Source organism: Lagopus leucura, unplaced genomic scaffold (genome assembly GCF_019238085.1).
Source record: "Lagopus leucura isolate 7727_CA_CO unplaced genomic scaffold, USGS_WTPT01 Super-Scaffold_100004, whole genome shotgun sequence".
In the NCBI taxonomy this organism is placed as follows: domain Eukaryota; kingdom Metazoa; phylum Chordata; class Aves; order Galliformes; family Phasianidae; genus Lagopus; species Lagopus leucura.
Window position 1 is genome coordinate 5,627,762 of NW_024962264.1, and position 24,655 is coordinate 5,652,416.

Below are 24,655 nucleotides of genomic sequence, written 5' to 3' on the forward strand. Positions count from 1 at the left end.
AGAGGATGCCTGAGATTTTTTTTTAATTTCAGAGCTGGCATAGATATTGTTCTTTTCACTTTCTTTCCAGCAGTTTTTATTGAGCTAAGAAGGAACTGTGCAGCTCAAATTCCAAGCAGAATATGAATCTCAGGTCTAAACCTTAATTTGATGGTATCTAAGGAAGATGATCCTACTTTCAGGAGAAAACTGTTAGTTATTTGATATAAGGTGGAATATTCACGTTTTAAGTAAATGCTTCTCCCTCTCCGTAATAATGTATAACACAATATATTATTGATGAATGCATTCGAAAGCAGGCTGAAGATGCATATGTTAGCAATACAGCACAGTTTGAGAAAGCATTGCCATCTCTCACTGTTTGTGGACTGTGAGAATCCTTCTCTGTTTTTTGGCTCAAAGCTTGCTTCGTGAGGTATTTCTTGTGATAAGACTCTGAGTGATTTGTTGAGGAGGCAACTAATGGGTGCTAACCGTGTGACAATGGATATCGCTTTGGGAACATTTGAAAGCCCCTTCCTCCAGAGCTTCCTGCTCTATAGAAGAGCGGATGAGAATGCTCAGGAGTGTTTACTGGCGGAAGATCTGGCCTGTGACAAAACAGCTTCAGCTAGGTGTGGGAAAAAATGGGGAACGATACCATCATGTTCTGTGAGAAACAGGATGCAGATGGGTACCCCTGCTCCCTCATATCTGCTGGCAAGGCCCGGAAGATGGGAACAAAGGAGTTTCTGCTGAGATCCCAGAGCCAGAAGCTGCCACTCAAAGGAGAGCTGACTCAACCACTTTGGATTTGAGCTGTCACTCCAAAGACAGCTGACTCGACCACTCTGAAAGCACTGAAAAGGGGCCATCATTACTATGGTCGTCGTCGTCCTTCTCACCGTTGTCGTTGTCAACAGAACAACAATGCCTGATGACCCACCACTACTGAGGATCAAAGATGGAACTACGAACCACGCTGGATCTATGGTGGTGACTCTCTCCCTGTTGCTGCCTATAAAGACCCCTTGCTTCTTCTCTTCTATCTTTTCTATCGCCCTCCTTCCCTTCCCCATTACCCTAATTCATAATAGTGTCCGTCCTCCCCTTCCCCATTTCCCTGATTAAGATTTGTAATAAACTGGTCGGACCAACATTTGAACCGTTGCTTCTTAATCTCACGCCGGGTATATAGATAATAAAAGAACCTCCTCTCCCTCCTATAAATTGGAGCGAGACATGGACACACAAGACTAGTTTGGAGGGCTTGCAGTACAATCTAAAACCTCACATACCTTTCCCTGTCCTTCAGCTGCTGCCGTTCTTTGCAAACTCGTTTGTGTGAGCTGCATTACGCAGGGGACAAAAAGCTTATCACTGCAATAAATTACTTTTTGCTGATGGACTGCTGAGGAGGTCTTTTCACCTGGGGACTCTGTTTCATTCATCAATTGGCTGAATTCCTAAATTCTGCATGTACCACTGGAGCTTGTTTTCATGGGGGTGGATTATTGGCACTGCGCTACGCAATGGCTACCACAGCACTGAAATGTGAAGGCCCACTGCAGCTCGAGGAGGCTGATCAGGCTGCAGAAGGCTTGTTGCTTGCTTCTGAGGAAGGCATGTTGTCTGGCCCAAGGCTGCTGAAAATTGAGAATGTGAAACAAGGTAGAGGAACGTGAAACAGTGTGTAGGTGTTTTTCCCAACATACTGATGGGAAATATTTAATAACTCAGCGTGTAGGGGTATAACGATTGTCACAACATTTGTCTACCACTGTCAGGTGGGTAGGTACAAGTGTGCAGTAGGCAATATTAGATACAATTAGACGTATCTTCTCTATCTGAGAGGCTTGCAGTTTTCTTTGTTAAGCTAACTCAAAGTGGTGATACAAAAACACAACTGAATTTTCCTAGAGCAGTACCAGTGGGTTCCTGCTGCTCATCCCACAGATGCACTTGTGGACCAGCAGCCTTTAGGAAGTCTTTGTGATCAGAAAGGGCAGCTCTTGGGGCTGAGGCTTCTGCCGGAGGTTTTGCTTATCTATTGAGTTGATCATACCTGTCCCAGGCCAGTGGTCATTCATGGCAGCAAGGAACATCTGAGTAGAAATAGAAAAAGTCAAAACCTTTATGCAAGATGGAGGCGTGGAATCTAATACTTAAAAACCCCGAATGGTGACCGTTGTACTTGCTGAGCCAAAGCTTTCCTGTATTCTTTTCTCATTTGCTTTTTCAGTGTTTGTTTTCAGATGATAATAGATAACGAACTTCTTCAATGAAAAAAATAAAAAAAAAAAAAAAAAAAAAGGAAATTTTATATAATTCTCATCATAAGACTTCTTTGGAATAATCATAAAAAGCTTTGTATTATTGTCTCGTTCCTCCTGGTCTTTCTGCTGTGTGACAGTCACATATGCATAACATAGTTTTCTAAGCGCCATTGAAATCTAGTGATTTTTATTTTAGACTCTTCTTGTGTCGGTAGAAGTAATAGACAGGAGCTGAGAATGAGGTCCTTGACACAGCCCAGTAACTACGAAGCACTGCTTATTTCTCTGTGGTTGCTGGGGGTCCATAGGGAGCATTCCTTTCCCCACTTTCTTTGAAGCAATTGAGTTGTCTGCAGGGTTCTTTGAGTGCCTTTAAGGGAGCAGCTTGCAGGACCAGAATATTCTTCTGTGGTTTTGCTGTAGGCAGAGGCATGCGGCCTTCCTGCAGGGAAACCTCCTATGGAGTTTAATTTACTTAACAAAGAATCTGTCCACCTTCTGTCTTAGACAGCAACAGGAACTAAACTTGTCATTACAAATGCTTGTTAATGTCTCTATAAGTGTCATGTCTTGTTGTTGTAATATTTTTGTCCTTATTGCTGAAAGAATTCCACAAACGAAATCCAAAGAAGCAATACTATATGTCAGAGTATTAAAATTTGTTGTTATTAACAAATGAATTCAATTTTTATATTTAGATGTTAAAAATAAGTAGCCTGACATAAAAGGTAACTTGAAAGTTCCACTAAGAATTCTTAGTTATGCGGGGACTGGAAATGAAGCTCTTTAATTGCACATTTTAAAACACATCTTTTCAGAGGCAAAGTTCAGGACTTAACCAAATTCACCTGTTCTCTGTAATGTTGCCTTAATTAATACTTTCTAATAATTTTCAAGCATGAAATTCAATTACAATCATTTGTAACAGCTTTAATACGTGGGAGAAAATGCACCTTAATAAATATGTTAATAATAGAAAACTCAGTGATAGAAGTTTCTGTAACTGAAGTGACTATGCTACGCAGCAAAGATATAAGGGCTTAGAAAAATTCATCTGTTTGATTTGTCAAAGGGTAAAGTTCTCTGTACACTGAACAGTATGCAATTTGAAAAGTCTGATCTTGTCTTTCATTGATAGAGAGTGCAGAGTTGAGTGAAAGTGGTGGAGCTGTTTGTGGAGATGAACTCATCTAAATTTAATTCCTTTCTGTTTGTAAAATATTGCAAGATCTTGCTCAAGGAGTGCTTTTTTTTTGGCGTTAAGTTGGTAAAGAAAATTAATACATTGGAAGAATATGAAAACTTCATCTGATTTATTATTTGTAATTTTTCTCCAAGTGAATTTTTCTCTGAGCTGAGGATTTAGAATGAAGCAGAAATTCAAGCAGATTCATTTGGCCATATATGGCTTATATTTTTACTTGTGGTAACAGCAATTAGAAAATGTTCTTTAACTGGCACCTTTCCCCATTGAACTTAAGGTTGTCTTTCAGAATGATGAGGGAGTTGAAAACAACCCAGAGCTGTGTGTAAAGCTCTGGGGTCTAATGTTTAGAAGTAGTGATTTTCTACCAAAAAAGCATCACATTGAGTTTGTGTGTCCTTATTGCCAAAGTCTTGCTTGAATATCTTGGTAGTGCATATGGCTAGTTCTTACTTATGAACATTATTAACTCTTTTCTAGATAACTTTGTTTATCTGTTTCTGTCATTACAGGCATGACATAATGTCAGTCAGACTTTGCCTTCTTGCTTCAGTTGCAGAAAGAGTTAGGCCTTCTAATTATGACCTTCTAATTCCTGAAGGTAGCATATAAATAGCAGGAGGGGGATTAACTTTTTACATGATCCGATAGTGACCATGGGGGAATGGTTTTAAACCAAAAGAGGGAATATTTAGGTTAGATGTTAGGTAGAAATTTTTCACTTAGAGGATGATGAGGCACTGGAACATGTTATCCAGAGAGGCTGTGGATGCCCCATCTCTGGGGACATTCAAGGCCAGGTTGAATGGGACCCCAGGCAGCCTGATCTAGTGGTTGGCAACCTTGCCAATGGCAATGGGTTAGATGATCTTTAAGGTCCCTTCTAACCTAAGCCATTTTAGGATTCTATGATTCCATACATAAGATTTGATGAAAAATGTCACAGCTTTTCTAAACTAAGGAATAGACAATGGAGTTTTCAATACATGTGTTTTTCTTGGCTTCTACACTGTATATTCCTGTATAGAATAGCTCTTGCTCCTGGTTTTTCATGCTGTAAATATTCAGGTAGGAGCTATAGCTGGATTATAAATGAAATACTGTGTGATAATTTATGACATAAAGAAGTAAAGTGAATGCTTATTGCATTTATTTGCTTTTTCATTCCAGTACTATTCTATTCATATTTCTGTTAGTTACCAACCAACAAACATGCTAGTTAGTCCCTCTTAGTGCTTCTCTTTTGTATTTATAATTGTTTCATTGGAAACAACAAGAAGGACTTCAAAGATTTCTCTTTCTTGTCGTCTCTTATTCATTTTTGCTTTTTCCATCAAGGGAAGGAATAAGAGAAGGTTTACTTGAATACAGCTTGAAAGGAGTTTACACTCAGCTTATCTGATTTGATCAACAGTGATTTAATGCCAGGCTTGCGCTGTTTGAGGTACCTTAATTGATGTTTTCACTTGTTGTGGGTCTGAAGGGAATGGTTTCATTGCTTTACCTGTAGGTTTCCTTAGGATTCTCATTTGTTTAGCCAAAAGAACCCTATGACAGATTTAAGGTACTAGTTGGGCATCTTTTTGTCGACTGAATGCATCTTCTGCTGCTGTTCGCTGGGATAATAGAATATAAAGAGAGCTATGGCTCTGGGGACCTGAAATGAAGCATATTTGGCTGTATGCTGTAAATATGTGCTACAAGTGAGCACAAACTAGTTCTTTTATGATTCATAAATGCTTTATAATCTGTTTACTTATTTATTTTTTTTTGGTTGCTCTCTGAATCTATAAACAGCGGTGGCTGGTGACTGTGGTTAAGCATCAAAACAGAGATGCTTGCTGTCATGCAACTCTAGGTTGAGGAGCCTCTGCTGCTGGTGTATGGAGTTTGAAAACCTTTTAGCTTTATATCTCACTCTGAACCTTTCTACTTGCTGACTGCTGTGTAAGAGGCTCCTGGGGAAGACCTTTAGGATGCCTTTAGCTCCCCTCTCCCCCCAAACCCAGAAAAGTACAACCCTGAATCCTGAAACAATTGAATAAAGAAATTAGTTATGCTCAGTACTGTGCAGACGTAGACAGAAAATATTCCCAAAATAATTTACCATCTCTGTGCAGGATGTATGTGGAAATGAAGGGCACATTTCATTATTTGTTGTTGTTCACTGTATAGCTTTGTTAAAGGTGGCTGTATGTGATTTCTGTGCTGGCCATCAGTGCTCGTATAAAAGGTTATTCAGGAAATAATTAGCTGTGAATCTGTTTGCTCCTGTGCAGAGGCTATCTATTGAAATTGTATACAAATTCTCAAACTTACTAATTAGCACAGGTGGTAATGACATCTCTGAAACATCTCTGCTTTTTCTTTTCCTGTTGTTGACCCTGGAATCATGATTTTGTTTGCTTGGGTATTTTCACCTAATTATTTCTAAATTGCTAATTGCAATTAGTATTTTTGTAGTTGGTTTATTAGTGTGCTTTGTGTGCCATAAATAATCTATTGTATCCTGCCTAGTTGCTGAGAATGTTGATCCATGGGGTCAATTGTACTATTTCTTTTTTTAACACTCTTTGTATTTATTTATTTTTCACTTACTATTGAATCCATCCTATTATACTTATCCTTCACCTCAGAGCAGTGAATTTTTGATTTCTTTAATATGTCTCTTCCTTCAGGCTTTTCCTTTGTATTATTTTCTCGTCAGAATATCTGTTTTCCATAATTTCTGCTCTGGGTCTTAACACTTAAATGTTCAATGGATGTGTTGGTTTAGAGTGTGTTTGCAAGTAAAGATAAAATCTGATTTGGCATAGCAAATCTCAGGACAGGTCTGAGCACATGTTGTTCCACTGTGAAGACTATTATTTAAATAAAAATACATTAATTTGCTCCAGATTAGAGGATGGGAATACTGAAATGACTGAAGAAAGTTAATACGATGTAAATTAGTACATGTATATCATTAATTTGACATGTCTCTTCAGTACAGTAGTCAACGTTCTCTGATTAAAGGTTAGTAATTGGCTTTTGTATGTTAATGGAGTGGCCCAGAGCAGTTTTATAATAACCTTCTAAATGCTTGTAAAAAAAAAAAAAAGCAACCACCCAAACAGCAAACAATAAAACCAACTCCAGAACATAATTAATAAAACAAACCCCCAAACCCCATCAAACATAATGCATACACAGCCACCCCAACACTCTATTACTTTCAAGAAATGCAGTTACTACTTTTCTTAATTCATCTTAGTGAGCTGTCAATATATTTCACTCTATTAGATGCAGAATTGAATTAGCTAGGGTAGTGATTTACATGAGTTCTGCTTACTCGTTATTTACAATTTCTAGTAAATGTTGCCTCTGCAAAATAAGCGTACTTAATTTATAGACCGTGGTGAGAAATTGTTCTTCATTTTGGTGACAATAAATGTCACCCAAGTGCTGTCTGTTTTAAGGTTGAAAATACACAGTTCTCTTGCCAGAGCCTGAAAATGTGTTGTAATGCTTAGATCACAGATTTAAAGCTGGAGTGACTTATTCCAAAAGGAAATGAAGATGTTGCCTTGACAAACATGATGTCTGTGTTGGACCTAGAGTTGGTAAAGGGAAACCCATTTTTCTGTCACAACTTTTACCAAGATAACACACGCACCAGGTGAATCCATGTCAGATTACTTTCAGTCTGGACACTGGTTGCTGGCTGATTCCGGCTGTCCTATGGTGAGATATGGTACTCTGTGCAGTGCTGGTTGTGTCTGTGTACCCTCAGGCATGTTTTCTAGACCCAAATCAGCAGGTCCAGCACAGACCTGCGCTTGCAAAGGCTTCAGCAGGTCACCTGCTCCTGACACATTTTTCTGCCATGTCTAAGTGTTTTTGTGCCATCTTTCCTTGCCTGAGTTAGATGTGGTGACGCTCACCTTAGACATAGACTGATCCTTCAATGGGTTGTGCACAATGTGACTTGTGCAAAGCTTGATAACGATGAAAGGGAGGTGAACGTAGCTGCAGAAGTCTTTGCAGGTTTGACTTCCAGCTGGGGTTTCTGCACTCAGATATGCAGGTATAGTATTCCTTGTAAGAAGTCCAAGAGGCGGAACACCTTCTCTAGGAGGACAGGCTGAGAGAGCTAGAACGGTTCAGCCTGGAGCAGAGAAGTCTCTGGGGAGAGCTGAATGCAGTATTTTAGTATATAAAGGGAGAGGGGGCTGTAAGGAAGAAGGGGACAGACACCTTAGTAGGTTTTATTGTGATAGTATAAGGGAAAATGGTTTCAAACTAAAAAAAAAAGTCCATTACATGAGGAAGCAGTATGTGCTTAGAGGACAGAAGAGTACCTACTGCTGGGTAAGGATTAGAGGAGTCCACTTCTGTCAAGTCTCTGAAATCTGTGGAAGATATAGCTTGAGAGGAATGAATAGGAAGTTAAAAGTTGAAGGTAAAAATAAAATATTGAGCTTACAGATAAATATGAATAGAACTGTCTAAGTATAGTAGTTTTAGGAAATGAAATTGATATGACTACAGAGAAAAAGATTTTGCAAGCACTTTAGAAAATAATAAAAGAAAATACCATGAAGGACTTGGAGGATTTTTTCAAGAGGTTGTTAAATATTGAAGGAAAACTTGCACTTTTCTATAGTGGAAAACAATTGCAAGGCTCGTCATGGAGGACATGGTTCTCTATCTCTTCCTTATTGCAAGTTCAGGTAAACATGGAAATACAACTTTAAAACTGCAACTTTTAAATTGGAAAAAGTCCTTGAGAAAGAAGGAAGGAGAGGGGGAAAAAAAAAAAAGAGTAAGAGAGCTTTCTGATCTTACTGAGGGAGAACATATGGTACCAGTGTTTCAGAACTTGTCATAAACTGTACTGAGGAAGAAAGACATAAAAAAGATTACAGTCTGTCTTGAAACAGAAAATATTGAGATCTTTTTTTCTTCTTTTGAACACATCAAGATCAGCAGTACATCATAAAGAAGAAAAAAGGAAGGATTAAATCCTTGAAACTGAATTTAGAGAAAGAGAACCTGAAAAATTCAGTTTTTGCTCAACACAGATAGTGAGACTATATCGAAGTATGGATTGCCAGCCTGCTAAACACAAAACAAAATGATTGCGAAGAAAAGGTAGGGAAAATGTTAAGAAAAGAAAGAGGTTAAAGTTTTTTTTAAGATGACTTGTGTTATTCTATATATGCAAAGTAGAAAATAAGCAAGGAAGAAAAAGTGAATGAATTATAAAAGGAGAAAGATCGTGCTTTCCATGAAGTTGGTAGGAAGGACACATTCTGAACAAACAGAAAGGTGTAGATAGAATGTAAGCAAAGAAAAAATGTCTGAGGACAGGTTTATAGAAATAGATTTTAAGAAAAAATGATATGGAATTATTTGGAAGATGATAATTATTTCCTTAAATGTAATAGATGATTTTGTACATTTTTATTATGAATTATGTGCTGGAAAAGTAGTAACCCTCCCCCCCAGCAAGTAACTGCCATCTAAAATACAATCCAAAATATATTTGCTTTCATTTAGAAATGTGGAAAAGTACTCTGCAGATGTTTGTGAAAGAATGTTAAATAAGATAGCAGACGTAGATATCAATTCCTACACTGGACTATGTAAAATAAAAAAAAAAAAAAAGAACTGCACTGATAGATTTAGTTACAATCATTCAAGTAGGAAGGCTTTTCTGGACTCAAGTAAGGATTTTGTAATATACAAAAAAGGAGAGAGCTCAACAGAATGCTGATAGCATAGATCTGTTTCATTAATAAATGCTGGTGGTGAGATTTTTGTCAGCATTTTGGCAGGTATATTAGGAAGTGCTTTAGTTAGATATATGCACTTAGATCAATTGGGAATTTTTATAGGCAGTCTGTTTGCAAATACTACTGTGAGAGCAGTGGACCTGCTGTGTAAAAGGCTTAAAACATGGTTATTTTGTCTTTTCTTGATGCAGAACCTCGTTATTCAGAATGCTTGAGAATAAGAAAAGGATACATTTTCAGTAATCTGTTTTTTCTTGTCTTCTCTTCTGCCTCTAGTGAAAATGCCAGTCTGCTTGTTTCCAGCTATGGTTTCTTGCTTATCATTTTTATACTTTTATTAGATTATTATGTTTTTTCCCCCAATGTTTTTAGCAACTGAGATAATTTTTCCTTTGTACGTGTTGTTACTCATTTATTGCACGAGTTCCACACGCTAGTTTTAATATCATCTGTATATGTTTAGTTACATTGAATTTCCAATGGTCAGATAGTTTGAAAAAAAATTGGCCCATTTTTATAAATTTTCTTCTCCCTGCCTCTTACTTTTTTTTTTTTGTAAGATAAGTAGATTTAAGACATGCTATGAATAGCTTTGATGCACGGTGATGCTTGAAGACTGGAGCACGAGCTGTGTTTTAGATCCTGAATTGTCCAGTTGTTTTTACAGCAGCAATTAACTCATGATGCTTTTGCGAGGAAGTCAGGTGGGTGTTGTTATAACTTTAAAGATAACAGGTGGACTGATTTTGTGCAGAGGTCGGGCTCATCTTCCATTTATGGCCCAGTAGATCGTATCTCATCTAATCTGCTTGCTTTGTATTTTCATTTTAGGTTAACAGATTTTTTTTAATCAGTGTGTCCTCAAAGTTGAAAGAGTTGGAATCTCTAGCCCCACCTTACGCTTGAAAAGTATGTACAGAAGTTTTCATACACTTTCACAAGCAGCAGACAGCAATAAGCAGCACTCATTTGTTGTATCTGGGGTTCCCTGCTTGCATACTACACTGTGAGCTCGTATGCAAAAATTAAGAGTTCTCTTCGCAATAGCAAGACAATAAACCACAGAAAGTTGGCATCCTTTGAGTGAAGACGGATCCTGTAGAGAAATTAAAATGTAAAGTACCACTAAAGAATATTTTCAGTTGGAGAAAGCATGAGCTGAGGCAGATGTCAAGATAAATGTATTTTACACCTCAAAAGCTGTCACAGCAGAAGTGCTAGCCTGTGGTTTGGTGATGGAATATGAAGATAGCAGGTGGTGTCAGAACACAGATATCTGACAGAACAGAACTGAAGAAGCAGAAAGCTTCAAGTAACTAACAGTTTTGAGTGTGTAGACTTTAGAAGTGAACCAAGGAAAGGCAAAATCAATATGCTACTGTTGTAGACAGTCAGTAAAAAATGTACAGTGAGTTTAACATCATCCTAACAGATCAGTCAGCAAACACTCAGGTTAGCATATTGCTTGCAAGCCTAAGGAAAGGACTAGTTGAAAGCCTGTATAGAAATGAATTTCAGTAGATCTCTCTGTGCTTTTGAATGTAGGTTCTTCTGCAACAAGTATGTTGAAGTGGAATCAGATTAGAATTCAAAGGTTCTTGTATTGTTTCCAGCTCATTTCTTTCTGCAGATGAAATGCTCTGTCCATTAAAAAATAAAAAAAGATTCTTTGCATTGCTATGGGCCTCTGAAATGCATAGAGATAAATATACGAGATAGATTCCTGAACAGAACCAGTAATAAGATCCTCTCCTAACTTCCCCAAGTTAAAGACCTAGCTTTAGAGTCCTTTTTTTTTTTTTTTTTTTTTTTTTAATTATTGTTTTCTTAAATGGGAAGTTTTTTGCCTTCAGCAGGCCTTTCTGAGGAAATTTGGCGTCCAACAAGACAATAAAGCCAACAATAATGTAATTCATTTAACCTTTGAACATAGTGTAATGTGAAGGCCGATGTATTCATCAGTGTAAATCTTACATGCAAAAGCAATGATTTAGTATGCTGATGTTACAGGTTATAATTCTTTATTATTTTCATAAGACTTTTGACAACTAATACGCTATAATTGCAGTAAAATTAAGTGGATTGTACTAATAAATAGGACAATTTTATCTCAAAATCTAGCATCTAAGTTTGCTTCATTTTTTGTCTTCTATTTTGATAATGTATAGCCAGGTAACACTACTGTAAAATTTCTTCACCGTTGTATAAACTTGTTAAAATATTCAAAAAATAACATGTGTATTTCCCCACAATAGCAATAGCAGGCTTTTTTGTTTTGTTTTGTTTTGTTTATCCTGCAGTCCTGAAGTTTTGGATAGTACTATCAACTCTTGAAGTGAGTGCGGAGACTATTCTAATTTTGGGTTATTAGTCTGTCATGGATGAATCTTTGGGATTTATTTCCCTCGCATGCTAAATGTGGCTTGCTCTTTGCAAAGAGCAAGCATCACCTTGGAGCAGAAATACAGGCCAGTGGTGGAAATGCTGTACTTATTTTAAATACTAAATAACTAGAGGACTATTCATATTTAAAGTGACTTGTAAATCTGGAGGCTCAAACCTGACAATAAATGGGCTTTTAAATTTGGAGCAGTTTAGATTAGCAAGTACTTCAAATGCAGAATGAAAACGTGATTTCATACCAAGAAAACAACCCCTCTTGTCAGTCAAATCACCTAACCCAAACTCCTGTTAAAATAATAAAAATTGTTATAATAAGGTATATAATAATATAATATATAATAATATATATGATAATAATATATCATAATAATAAAAAAGGTGCATGAACGTAAGCACCCTGCTTTATTTGGGTCTCAGGCCAGCACTCGGACCTCTGAATGTGCTGTGATTGATGGAAAGCTCTCCTTTGGGACTGCCATCTATGCTGCCACTTTGTGCATTGAGCCATAAGGTGTGTAGCAAAACAGCATTGGCACAATTCCTGAGAAGATGATAACCCAGACTTCAAAAAGAGCAGCTGGAAGTTTTGCCAACTCTTCTGTTCTGTCTAGGGTTTATAGGAGTTTTCCAACTACTTTTTTTCTGAAAGCTTCAGCTATTGGGGTTTTTGCTTATTTAGGAATATCTTGTCCTTTAAAAAGGTATAGGCTTTTCTATTAAAATAAAACAAGAAATTGATGTTGTAAACACATGGAAAATGCACTTTCAGAAGACAGTAATTAATTGCTGTGCTAGTGTTTTGACTTGACATGACTTTTAAGTACTTTTGCAGGAAATAGTCAGCCTCTTTTGAGGGGAAAGGAACAAGGAAGAGGGAGAAAGTGGCTGAACAGAACTTTCTTGCTTCTGATTCATCATTGCTGTCTTTCACAGCAACCATGTTATACCTCCAATTTATATCCAGCAGATAAGAGTAATCAGGCTGTAGCCAACTCACCGTTGTCACCTCTCACTACTACTTGTGAGTGTGGGTAGAGGTAGTGACAAATCAGAACTACAAAGTTCAATTTCTAAAGAATTATTAGCTGAGAAATTCATTGCTTGGTTGCTGAAGAGAGGGAGTTGGTGCTGAATCCAGGAAGTGTGGAGCTAAGATATTTAAGGACAAGACAGGCTGCCTAGAATATCTTAGTGGCAGGAAAGGGTCCAGCCATGACATGATGTCCAGACAGAGAAGATTATTATGTTGGATACTCTTTGTTATGAAGCAGATTAATGTGATTATTTGTCTATTATGGCACTTCTTAAAGTGCCACCATCGTATTTCTATATTTATGAGTTAGAGTTCCAAAGGTAAGAAATTTAAGTAGGCAGAAAACTGCTAGGACTTCTAAAAATAGTTTGCGTGAGTTCTCTGCTAAATTTGGATCTAGGACTCTATCAAAAGAGATAAGTGCTATGTTTGTATAAAGCACTCCTACATTGCACATCTGCTGTGGCGATGAGTTTTATAGGAGGAAGAAACTGAGTAACTAGAATGCTTTTGTGTATATATATTTCTGTTTTTATTTTATTCTGTTTTAAACACACTATAAGAATTTTATCATAGGAGTACAAAAATTCTTAGTCAGATTTTGTAATTTCTGACACACTTATTTCTGGTCTTCTGTTCATAAAAGTGTTGGATCTTCCAGAATTTGTTTTTCACTGGTGTCTTTAGAACCACTGTGGAAAAAAAGCAATGCAGTGCTGCCCATACATATGTTGGATGAAAATCCACTTTGGTTATTTTTATATGTCCAAGCACAACTTTCTAAGCAATTTTCAAATTTCCTTTTCAAAAATAGTTTTTTCTAACTAATGCTGCTGATATGATTATTTAACAGCTTTAAAATGCCAGAGTCACAAAATACAGTGCTTTGTTATCTAACAACTGTATGTATTCAGAGTGATTCAGTGATCTCACACTGCCAGAATAACTCTCTGTGCAAGGCTGAGAGAAATAGAAAATACTCCATTTATTTGTAGAACGCTTGTCATCCAGGTTGGCAGACTTAATCACCAAGAGAGACTGATAAATAGAGGCTTGGAATATGAACATGGAAAAGACTGCACGGTTCTACAAAAATTTCTGAAATAAGAAAGTAAGTACATTCCACTGTATTTGTACAGTACTGTATTGTAGTTATTAATATTAAAAAGATGGTGATGGATTTAATGACCTATTGCTAAGATGTTGAAAGTTGCTGTAGTATAGAGTGATCTGTATACTTGAAATAGTAGGCAGCAACACAGTACTGTTAACATGAGGAAACCTTCACCTACTGATCTGTGCAGATGTTACTCAATGAAAATGTTGGTGAAATGACTTGAAGGCAGTATGAATTCAATACACGGGCTTTAGCAGTCTGGAGAAATGGTCCAATAGGAACATTGTGAGATTCAGCAAAGGGAAATGCAGAGTCCTAAAGCTGGGAAAGAATGACCTACTGCAGCAATTGCTGATTGGAATGCAGATTTTCAAGAAAAGGTCCTGGGCTTCCAAGTGGTTGAAAAGTTGAACGCTGGCCAGCAATATGCACTTGCAAAAAAGAAAAGCAGCAGTCTCTTGGACTGCATTAGGAAGAGCATTGCTGTCAGACTGAGGGAGGCGATCCTTCTCCTTTATTCAGCACAAGTGAGACACATCTTGAGTGCTGGGCCTCCCCAGTGACAGAGAGGTGAAGACGTAATGGAGGAAGTCCAGTGAAGGGCAATGAAGATGTTCAGAGGATTGGAGCATTGGGCATGTGGATAGAGGCTGAGAGTTCAGACTAAACTAGCTTGGGGAAGATAATCTCATCAAGATTACTCGGTCAGTAGGGAGTAACAAAGATGAGTGAGACTTCTGTCAATGTATCCAGTGATGTTAGGAGAGGCAGTGGGTGCAGAACGAAGAACAGAAAATTTTGTTTAACTTGACATTGTTTTGCTGAAAAGGTGGTCAAGCAATGGAGCAAGTTTCACAGCAAATCTGTGAGATGTCAATCTTTGGAGATAATCAAAACCTTGACTGAGCATGATCCTTAGCAACCTCACTATAGCTGACCCTGTGAGCAGGGCAATGGACTAGGTCATTTTTCAACCCCAACCACATTGTGATTCTGCGAGTTCCAACTTAGAACGCTAATTGCTTTATATTGGATGATAATTTGACTATAGTTTTTGACAGAAAGATAAGACTTCAAAATCATGTTATATGCTTATGTTATATGACATAGAATAGTTTCCATCAACCATTGGATTATTTGAGCAAATTCTTGCATGTAAATCTACATGGGATTGTTTTTAGTTAAGTTGCAGTTCAAAAAGCATATTTTATCTTTGGTATATAGAAAGCTGTTCATGTTTCCTTGCACGTTTTCATTCTTCTGTGCGAAAGTATTGTCAGAGATTTTTAGTTTAGGAAGCCAGGTGAGATTACTGCTGGTGACAAAGCAGATTTGTCAAGCAGGCCCACTCGGAACATCTGGTTAGAGGAATGGAATAAATTCTGCTTTTCCAGCTTTATTATGTTATTACTTTTCCTTCTGAGTTTGCTTGTTAAAATGGAAAATGGATTTCTTCCTTTTGTGGGCAGACTGATTGTAATGTACTGTTAGTGTTTGAGTGTTGCTACTACTGGACTCATGAATTTTTAAGAAGTTAAACATAAGGGCACAAATAATACTGAGTCAAAAGTTGGTTTGTACATCAGAGTATTCACAGATAGCATTCCCCCTATTTGCTCAGTCCTCATCCAGCTTCTCTCCCCACTGCATTGCTATTATCATTTCAAAGGATAAAAGAACAGAGAGAATTTACAATATGCATTTCTTTTTCACTTTCTCTGTCATAAAATGCAAACAACTTTATTTTCCACAGGGCTATTGCTGGTTTGCTTTTAATCAAACAAATATCATACCCATTAATTATTGTTTGATTTAATTATTAATTGAATGATTGAGAAATAGTTTTTGGTGGTTCACAAAGATGCCTCTTGAGCTGCCCAACAAAGTTATAAATAAAGCAGGATGTGAGAAAGTGGTACTTCAAAAGTTCCATGTTAATGTTAATATGAAAGAAATCTCTGTGAGTTATTTGCATTAACTAAAGATGACCTGAGATCAAAGTCAGAGCCCATTGGAGTTTGAGCTTCCAAGGTAGCCTAGTTCTGAGATGTCTACCGAAATCTTCCAGAAATGAAATATAAACTACTGTAATGGGCTATCAAAACTGTCAAGCTGGCTCAGCAGAATGAGTGATGTGTTTAAGTCTGATCGTTATTCAAAAGCTCCATGAAAGTAGAATAGATGCATCCAAATGGCCACAAGCGACTTCTGTATCCAGTTATCAAAAACAAGCTTAACAAAAACTGTCAAGTGCTGAATTGTGTTTTTCTATCACACCGTAATTTGATAAAATGATTACCCTTAAGGAGGACTTTGTATGTAGATTAATAAATAGCCATACAAAGCAGTAATGAATATCAAAAGTTTTAGCTTTCTTGCGAGAAATTTAAATGTTACTTTAGTCAACAATTCTTCAACAGTATTGTAAAGTGTGCTGGCACAAAAGGTGAGGGTTTAACGTTAAGCAGAGCTTGACAGACTGTTAAGTACTCACAAAGCTGGTCTTGTAGAAAATCACTGAAAATGTAAAATTCATTAGTATAATTTTGATCAGCGATTCTCTCTCAGTAATAGTTTAACTGGAATTAATAATCAGCTGCTTTTTCTATCTTCTAATGTATGCTTCTAACTTAATGCATTAAAAATACAACTGAAAGTTTTGTTAGAGAGCCTTGCTGCAAGCTCTCTTGTCTTTAAAATAAAGGCAAGACAAGCTTATGGAAAAGAAATATAATTAAAGTAACGGGAGAAACTGAAGAGGGTGGGTGAAATAAGGACAGCAAAGATTTATCTTTTCTCTCCCCTTTAAAATCCAAAGCACTGGGGAGACTGAAGCCAGAGAGCAACCCAAACCACTTTTTAGCTCATAGCAAGTTACTTCTAAAGTGCTCAGCTAAAATTTCTGTTTTCTAGGCCTTGTGGAGATCCACTGAGACTAGTTCTCTGTGTTTTCCAGTCTTAGCACAGAGTAGATTGAATGGAGATATGAAGCTAAGAAAACACAGTAAATGTTATTTTCTGTATTTGATGTAGGTACTGCAGTCTTATATTTCCAGGTCCACTAATAAGTTTCGTAGTAACATGCTGTTTTTCTTCGTGTACTTTATTGTGAATTGGTAATATAAAGTGCTTTCATTTTGGAAAAACATGAGATTTTAATCATTTAAGAAGGAAAAAGATGCAAGTTGAAAGGGTAAATGTATATGTCCTCTAAAAAAAAAACAACAACAGATGGAGTGAAAAAAAATCTTAAATACATTGCCTTAAAATGATCTTATGAAATATTACATACAGGGAGTTAAATTATTGTTGTTTAATATTTAGATAGGTTCAAGAACAGAAATTCAAGATCCAAGGAGTGCTTGTGAAGCGTTCTGACAGACATGATGTTTGTTACTGAGAGCAATTCAAAAAAGGAAGATTTTGCATTTTGATGAGACAGTAAGAAGCATGTAAAGAAAGATTTTACAATGAGTCTAAAGTGAAAGATGCTTTTCTGTTTTATTTAATTTCCAATTGAAGTTGGATCTTTTGGAAGATAGCCAGGAGCTGGCCTGAACAGTTCCTGTGGGACCCTTTCAGCTCGGGATGTTCTATGATTCTATTTGCCATACTGAATGTCTCACATTTACTACTGATAATAATTTTGCACTGCTACTCCAGTGGCTTTCAATAGATGGCAATTATATAGTGCAATGTATGTGACATGGATAAATCACACCTTCAGACTTCGGCTTATTAGTCATGGATTAAGCTAAGGTAAAGGATGGTTTTAACCTTCTCAAAAAATTGATAGTTTGCGTTGTTATTAAGATCAATCCTTATTTCACTTACTAAAACAAGCAGAACTGCAGTGTTTTGTGGAAGGTACTTCCTACGACATGTGTCTTTCGTTCTCTGTATGAATTCAGAATTTCATAACTGTGAATTTTTCCTATGGAAGAGCTGCTATCAGGAGGTTTTTTTTTTGTTTTTTGTTTTTTTTTAAAGAGATCACATAAAGCAAAATGTTATTAAAATTTACTGCTTTGTTGCAGCAAGGAAATACAAACAGAAAACATTTTGACAGGAAAACAAAACAAGTACAACAAAAAACCAACTACTGGAAGTAACTTTTTATGTGACATCAGATCTGATTGAAATAGAAGAAACAAAGTGAAGGAAATTGAATTTATTAAATGATTATACTCTACATGAAAGATCTTGGAGAAATATAGTAAAAAGTACAATAAAGCTTGAAACTGAAGCTCTATTCATATTTTCACAAGGATCTGTACTGAAAAAAACACCAGTGTCATAGTATCTATTCTTATAAATTTATTTATTTTTGCTTTGGAATGAAAAGAGAATTAAAAATGTTTCCAGTGAGCAATATCTGTCATCTGTATTTCATCCATGAATTAAAAATATTTTAAAACAATATAGCAATTAAGCTTGGATCTGAAGTTTAAGCCTGATTGCTTTTTTATCTGCAAAAACTTTCAAAATGACTTAAAATGTTATGGTAATAATTTCTTCTTTTATGTTATGTGCATGAAACAGGTATATATTATGCATGGGAAAAGCATATGTTTTTCTAGCAGATAAAGGAAGGTGCATTGCAGGACTTCTGTAAGAACTTGCTGTGTTTTCAGTGTTGGATATCTAGAGCATCACTCCTGACAACATTAGATCGATAAATTACTTCAGTGTTGTCTATCTGCCTCTTGAAACAGGTAGGCTAAATACCAAAGCTTGGAGGTAAATTGTCACTGGTGAGAAAAATGGTCTTGGGAGGATGGCAGAGCACGGTCCTTGCAGGCCTCAGCAGAGGAATATGGGAAAGCACTGCATGATGCATTTATAGCTGATTTTTTTTTTTTTTTTTTCTTCAATATCTTGTTCCTTAATGAATTTCTTCAAGGCATGATTTTGGCTGGCTTGACGTAAGCCTGAAAGTCAGTTTTTTTCCTTTAATTTGGTCTGATCAGTTGTTGTATGGAAGCATGTTTTGCCGTGTTCCAAGTAATTGTCCTTGAACAACAAATACGTGTGCTAAAAAGTTCAAATGCCTTGAACAATATGTAAAGCATCTCCAAAAAGAGCAGATAGTTTTGTTAAATGTTCAACTCCTGCAGATCCTGCTTTTTAACTTAAACTTCGAAGTATTGAAGGTTGAGATGGCACTTTCACTGTCTCAGTTTTAGTTGTATGATCATAAATAGCAGGTAAAAGTTAGACATGCAGTAATAATTTCTGTCAGAGAGTTCACAAAACCAGAAGATGGATGCATTGAACCTGATGCCCTGAGTCATCGTTATGACTTAATATACTAAATATACTCTTTGCTTTAATTAAAATAAAATCTTCACCCGGGTTTTTGGATATTTCCTGACAAATTGTTTTCTTACGTTGCACTACTTTCCTCTTTTTGGAAATTTGGAATGGAAACTTCTTAAAATAGAAGCTTCTTTTTCTAATAGTAATTGCACAACATGAAGGGCAGAATGGAGAATCCTGTTACTCGATTAGACCTTCAGTGTTCAAATAAATAATGGCAACAGTAATAACAATTTATGCCCTCCAGTGTTTTAACTTGCCACAAGAGACCCACAGCTGAAAACAGCAAAGGTGAAATATTTCCTTCAAATGGACCAGTGATGCTGAACATACTTGGAGTGGGGGGTGTGTGTGGGAAAGGTAAGAAAAAAATTGCCAGCGGTGCTGATAGGAAAACTCATATGAACTTCAGCAAAGATTATTCTGCAAATGCCATTCTAAACAGACATACCTCTATGAACAGTAGCCTGACATTTATGACTATACTAAATAATGCAACAAAAGACTTTTCAAGGTTCATGTGAACTTTTCCACATGCATACTTTGCAGTTTCTTCAATTATTTACTATGTTTAGAAACATCTCAGTAAATCAGGCTTTTTGAGACACAAAGCAAATATTAACTGCTTAGTTACATGAGCATTTTGAGTTTGTGTTGGAGAAATGATGTAAATTCTGTGTGATTTGTGGTTTTACAAAACAGTGAAGCAACTACTTTTCCATTTCTACCAGTAGAAACCAAATAACTTGATGTATTTTTGTGAGGTTTAAGTGTCTGGAACATCACAGTCATATTCCATTAGAATGAGTGGAAGAGAAATGAGTAGCTGATTCACTACTGTTGTGTGCTAGTGGCCGTGTATTTCTTAAAATCAGAATAAGATTTCCTCCTTATTGGGAGCAGAGTGGATAAACCAGAATGAAATTTTATTGCACTTAATTGATGTTTCTTACTGATAGCGTTATAACTGAGAAATTTGTTACACTGTGTTCATAGATAAGAGGCTGTTACTACCATGCTTTAGTCTGACCAAAGTTAATGAGATGTCTATAATTAACTGTTTCATAATTAGTAAATTCTTTGTGTTTTTACTGTATTAATTTCACTTTGTATGAGAGCCTGTATATATTTAAGAAGTACATGAATATGGGCTACAGGGATTTTGTTGATATGTAATCTATTCAGCTGTGGTTAGTGATATTGTAGATATTCTATGAATTGCTAAAAGTTGGTAAAAAAGAAAAAAAGTTACACAGAAATGTTTTCTGGAGAAATTACAGTACGAGTGTTTTACCCCTCTGTTTTTGAGAACATAATTGGAAACTATGAAGAATACAAAACCCTTTCACTCGTGAGCAAGAGTATAAATATCATGCCAATGAACTATGGATTCAGCATTTGTTGAAGTAAGTCTTTCTCAAAGTAAATTAGTGCAAGGTAAATTTTCCATTGCTGTGGCTAGCATGCTGACAGCAACACCAACTCAGCTAATCTAAGTGGTTCTAAATGTGTTTAGTTTTGTGCTATTCAGGCTCCTGTGTGCATCGGTCTGCAGCTTGCTAACGAAAGAAATGCTGCTTTCTTTTGTAGTAGGTGGGCAGTGAGAAGCATTGCTCTTCTTTCCACAAAGCCTACACCTGACCAATGTCAAGACCAAAGTAATTCTTCGAACCATACTAAGGTATTCCCACATTACACATCTACTTAAGAATATTTTGGGTCATAAGTAGGGTTTCTGAAACTGCTAAAGATTTTAATTTTAGAATCTTTTTTCTTTAAGCCCCTAAAACTCTTCAGAAAACTTTGTTGCTTGGAAAAGTTGTGTTAAAGATTTTAGTAACTTGCTGTAGCATTGCTTTTAAATGAAGTAGATCTTGGCTGTTCCTTTAGAATTTGAGATGATCTCAGCTGTCTTAATAGGTGCATTTGTTCTGTACATTGTGGTATCTACCTTCAATAACTTCTCTCTTCTGTTTGCTAATTTGGGAATTAGTATTGCAGCTTCTCTATGGTGTAGCAAGTCTGATAATGTTACAATGATTTACTAATTTAAAGAATTATTCTAAGGTGTAGAAAACACTAACTATAAAAAAAAAATTATATAAAAAAAATTCCTTTTTGGAAAGAGACAGCCTTCTGCAGAAGTTGTAACAAGTCCTTTTTTTTTTTTTTTCATTAATTAAGAAAATCTAGAGATCGTCTTTTGAGAATTATTACCTTGAAGGCCATTGTTAGGAAGATTTTTTGGTTCCTGCATAATGAACTGCTTAATATATCTACTAGAAAGATGTGCTCCTTTGCTATTAAAATTCTAATGGATCGTAAAAATATTTCACAAAACAGAACTATTACCTTTTGTGTGTTTTTTAGAAAGCTTTTGAAAGCTCTACAAGAGTCAGAAACTCACTAAGGATCTGCTCATTTGGGTGATCCAAATACAAGTTTGGAAAAGAACCGGTGTGTAAGCTCAAGCATATCAAACAATTCTCTGTTGGCCTCAGACAACAGGAGAGGATGCAGTCCATGTTTTCAGAACTTGTGAATTTCTCTTTCTCTATTGTGATTTTCTCATTCTCTTTGAATGGTTTATAAATAGTGTTCTGTTTCATGGTAACTTTTTAAAAGAAATTGATTTTCTACTTGAATTTTTATCGGTATCAAAGGGAACAATTTTCTAAATATTCAGTGGCTTGCCCTTCCCCCTGACTCTCTCTGTAGTAGAATACATCAGAGCAAAACCCATAAACCATCCTTTCTAAAATATAATGGAGTGTGACTGCTAATAATCATATATCTCAAATACTGAAACGGTTCTTTATAATTCTTTGAAAATCTCTCAGTATCCCTGGGGAAGATGTAATCTGTATCAGAAAATCCAGTAATATTTACCTCACATCCTTGTTGTCTTTATAGATAGTCTTAAGTATTAAATATGTGCAGACACAGCTTAGTGTCAAGGATTAAAATTTAGTTGTACAAACAGATTCTCATAATTCAGGGATTTGTAAGACGAGATTCTTTTGCTTACAAATTTGCTTTCTATGTGAACTGTTCTGGAAATTCAACAGAATTAATTTATAACCAAGTATACGAAATAATTTATTTAAATCTCAAGTAGAGAGTGGCCAAGGCTAATGGAGCTGACCACTGAATCTAGGTCCCTATCTGTAAAACAAAGTAACTGTACAAGTAAAACAACAGAACATAAAATTGAGTTTGGGGAGAATATTTAAGACCTCCAAAACTATTTTATTGCAATATACTATGTTGGATCAATTAAAGAAATATAATCTTTTGCTAACATTTCATGTTGAAAAGTTATCAGAACATCCTTTTCTGCAGTGAAGAAGGAGTGCAAAGGAATTTTGCTGATAATGGGTGCACGTTAAGTAAGGAAAAAAAGCAAAGCAAAATGCCTTCTTTATTTCCTTAACCAGTCTGATATTTCAAAATGTTGAACTTGGCTTTTCTGTCTTAGCTAGTGAACGTGGGATTTCTTAAAATGAAAGTTAGGTGGCTGAATTGAACTGAAAGCATTCAGTTTACTACAAATGATGTAGGACAGCATGGTGACCTGAGTGTTTTTTTTTCTTTTTTTTTAAGGAATTAATTTTCTCAAGGATTAGTTCAGATTGCTGAAGGCTGTGTCAGATTCGTTATGAATATGCCTGATAGCTGCACTCAGTCTAAATAGGCAAAGAATAAATAAATAGTAACATGACTATCAGTTTGTGAAACGTCAGTTTTAATTTCTTGATTGGCTCACCAATCTCTCTTCTTCCAAGAAAGGACAGGAAGGGAAAAGCAACAGTTATTTTTGATATGCCCTTAGGTAATTATATTCTTATTCATCAGACAAGAATGTGTATGCTTGACTGAACAATCCAGAAATTAAAAGCTGCTGCACTTACTTGAAAGGCATGTTTTCTTTTGGGGTTTGTGACACTATTTAGAATAATCTTTGTCTCATTTTAGCTATGATCCTCTCTTGGGGAATCAAGAAGGATTGCTTCTTTTAGCATTATTGATGAAGATATAGCTGATCAAAAGTGTAGTAGTGTATTTTAACTTCCAATTAAATTTCAGTATAGAAGACAGGAGTAGCACGTGTCACAGCATCATGCTAGGCTGGTTTGCCTGTTAGAGCATACTAGGCCAAGTGACAGTTTCACCCACAGACAAAGGATGGTGTGGGTGTTGGGGCTGGTCTCTGCAGTCTAATATCCCCTTGTGTGTGTGCCCTGGGGAGCTGCCAGACATCAGATGGAGACAGGGACACAGGGACAAGTGGCTTCAGTCACATCTCCATAGGAAGAGTATGACGAGCCCATTCAAGAAGCACAGGAAGAGGAGGCAGGACTTCAGCTTTTCCTTTCCTCTTCTGGACTTCTTGCTGTCATCAAGTTTGGATGCCTTGATGTTTGCCAGCTCCTGAATCACCAGCAAAAACTCTCCCTTACAGACTTGCTTGTTGTCTGGCTCATGTATTTCCTCTTCAGGATATTGACAAAATTCACATTAGATAATATTTCTGAGTAGTTTTTGCATTCTCAACTTGACAGAGAGGGTTAAGTTTTGTGCTTTCTTGCTGGAAGTTTTTGTTGTTGTTGGTTTTGTGGGTTTTTTTTTTTTTCACTTATGTAAAATTAATTTGATCTTAGTAGCTCACTAGCTTTCTAATCTCCAAAGCTATATTATCACCAGCTTAAAATAAACTACACGCTGATTGATAGAGTGTCAGGGAAAAATTTTTCTCATCTGACTGGAAATGCATTGTTTGCCAGAAGTGAGCTTTATTTTTATTTATTTGTTTATTGCCAGCCATTTCTTTCACTACCATTTTATTCCACTCCAATCGCTCAGATGTTAAGAGATTTGTTTTGGTACAGCTATGCGGGGTAATAGCTTACTACTGCTTTTCCTGTGTTAAAACGCTGCATGCACAGAAGTGCTTGAACTGAATGTTTATGTATACGTGTTCAACTCCATGTATTTGATAACAAATTGGAAGTCAAACCCAGATATATGCAGAATAAAGCCTTCTGCCTGTTGCTAGTTCACGGTGTTATCGTTTATCTGCCTCACCACATAGCATGCTTTGCAAGTAAGATATTTTCGCAGCAGTCTACAGGCAGATCTTTACGGCTGGCTTTCTGTTGTGTTCTGATTCAGATCTGAGCTTTTAGTGCAGCTCATCTTCTAGAATGTCCTTTATCATGAGGAGAAAGGGAGAGATGGCTGCTCTGCATTTTTTAGATGAAACGTGTTGTGGACTTTTACTGAGACTAAAGTCTCTTGATAACTGCTGAGCTTACATGAAGCAGGAGGGAGGGAGGAGAAAGCTTGATATTAAATACAGTAGATAAAACTACACGTAACCTTTGAAAAGGAAGAACTGTATAACACCTAAAATATTATATTTAAACAGATTACCTTTTGTATTTGATGTTAGTGAAATGAACTGATTTTTGAAATTAAGCCTGATGAGACATGTGACTTTTCAACAGGAGTGAGAAATACTTTCATTACATCCAGGTAGAAAATGGA